The following is a 2,937-nucleotide window of genomic DNA, read 5'->3' as shown; positions in this document are numbered from 1 at the left end:
TATTAAATAATAATACACAGATCCTTATCACTCAAACTAGTAATAGAAACATTAGTGAGTAATCATCAATCACTCAGTACTAAAACTTTTCATTTATTTATTCATCTTCTTTTTTCTATAATAATTATGTTTAATTTAAGCTTTTGCTATTTTTCTTTATAAACTGATATGAGAATTTATTGTAATTATAATCAATGCTACTCAAAATAATCTATAAATTAAAATGATATAATGATATTTTCTTTATTTATATGAAATACTAGAATACATTTTTAAAGAACAAAATAATAAATAATATTGTAGGAATATTAATTCATACAATAACGGGGAAAATCATTCAACGTTTTTACACCCTTAATGTGTTAGGGAATAAGAAAATGTTTATATATGTATTTATAAATAATTCATCCTTCCTAATGTCCTTATAATTTATTTTTTATATAATCGGTTATTATACACATTTCGTATATTTCTTATTCATTAGGACTTATTACTCTATTTTTTATTTTATTATTTGATACATTCTTTTTCATCATTATACAATATTCGTGCTTTTACACCTTAGCAACTTTTATTTATTCATATGGTGTCTATAGTAAAAAAAAGACGTAAAGTCCGGAAAATAATTTTCAGTAAAAACATTTGTTAGTTGTTTTTATGTAATACTAATATAAGAGTAAAAATAACAGCGCTCAGAAGAACAAGTGTAAATATTATGTATAATATATGCTTACACAAAAAAAAAAAACAGAAAAAAAACAGAATATTGAAGAAATATCTGTATAAAAATAACACAGCATTTTAAACAACCAAATGAAATAGAAAATATTTTTTTCTCTATGTAAAATATTTTATGAGAAATATGCATATTTAATAAAATAATTTTCTATTTGAAATAAATGATTCCGCAAATTTATTTGGAGCATAACCCTATGTATGAAATAATTATTGAACAACAAAACATAATTATTCACAGAATATAGTAGTATATTAATTATATATCATTTAACACATTCATTATTTATGAATATATTAATTCATTAAAAATTATTCAAGAATTGCAGTTGTCGTTTTTATTACATTAGCTATTTCTGTGCTAACATCATTAATGGACACTTATATTTACAGAAATTATCAGAACAAAATATTTTAGGAAGATCCTAATAGAATTAAACCCTAGTATATATATGCATAAAAAAATATTATTAAATAGCCCTCATCACTTTATATCTATTTTCATTTTATCATATATATAGTAAAACTATTGTTCAAAATTAATTTGTGTGTAAAAATATATATAATTTTGTATACATTAAAAAATAACACTGTTCAACATACCTATGTATTTAATTGAAATTAATTACATATTATTGCGCTTTTATTATTCATTATCACTCATTCATCAATATGATAGATTAAATAGATTATTAGAGACCTAAAAATTATAGTGAAATTCTTATAATATATCTAGACATATAAAAATAAATATTAATCCAATGAAGTTAAAATACACTTATTTAATTGTGTATGTCTATAACCCAATTATTTGTAACTCTACTTATATTACAAGTTCTAAATATATGATAATTTCTATGATAGCATATTTCTTCCTTTTAATTATTTTAAGAAGTAGTAATTTTGAAAATTGCTTTAATTCATCTTATATATGTGGTGTAAAAATTGAACAGAATAACCACGTCCAATATGATTTAAATAAAAATATAATATTTAGCATATCACGGAAAACTGTAAATATGTTTTTTCTCATTATTTCTTTTTATTTGTCATATGAATAACTACAAGTAAAATATCATTATTATATTTTCTATATGCATATAATTAGAGGACAGAATACAAATAATAACATATTTTAACATATTCTACCAGTAAATGTAAACGTAGAGACATATCACATTAGGAGAATATTACGTTTATAATTAATACAGTATATTATAACATTCATATAAGAACATTTATATATATCGCCCTGATTATGGTAAATATTCTTACAAATATTGAATATATGGTATGTTATGTAAAAATAATATAGATATTGACTTAATAAATGAAAATAATTATTTAAAAATATCATAATATATATAATGTTAAACTGTAGAATATATTATTTTTATGTACACATGGCATCAAATTTAATACAGTAGTTATATATATCCTATATTATATGGACATTCATGAGCACAGTTTACGCTATTTTTGTCTTTTCTTTTTATTCTTCTTTTATAATATATAAAATTACCTTCTAAACATCTTTCACTATATTTTATATTAATAATGATATAAGTATTAGTAATAATTTAATCTAAAATTACTGTCCCAGTAGTTGTACAATTATTTTTTCAAAATAATAATATAAGTAGTTTGGCTCTTGTACAATAAATGGAAATATAAAAAGAAAAAATATTAAATAGATGTGAATAATGTATATTACATTGATTAATTAACATTTTAGATTCTGCAAATAGTTACCAAAAAATATGAACATATATGAAATGTTTATCATGGTATATAATATTAAGCTAAATACCCCAATATATAGTTAAATAATAATCGAAATAAACGTATTTGTAAATAGAAATACCAGCTTCTATGCATAACTTCATTAAATATATACAAGGAGAATAATCAATTCCATATATTTTCACTTTTTTATACTTATTTAATTATACTATTGTTATTATAATATTTATTAGATAATAAAATTATATGATCATACACTTTAAGAGTTCACGGCTTTAGGTTTAGGTTTTAGGTTATAGCGTTTAGGATTTATGATTTAGGGTTCAGTGCTTAGAGTGTAGTTTAAGGGTTTGCATTATTTTTTGTATATTTTTTTCATATGATATGGAGATGTTTATTTTTATGTTTGTTGTTTGTCTTCGTAAAATTTTTGTGCATTATATATTATATATATATGTG

Source organism: Plasmodium gonderi, assembly GCF_002157705.1.
Source record: "Plasmodium gonderi DNA, contig: Pgo-contig_342, whole genome shotgun sequence".
Classification (NCBI taxonomy): Eukaryota; Apicomplexa; class Aconoidasida; order Haemosporida; family Plasmodiidae; genus Plasmodium; species Plasmodium gonderi.
The sequence above is the reverse complement of the archived record's forward strand: the minus strand, read 5'-3'. Positions refer to the sequence as shown.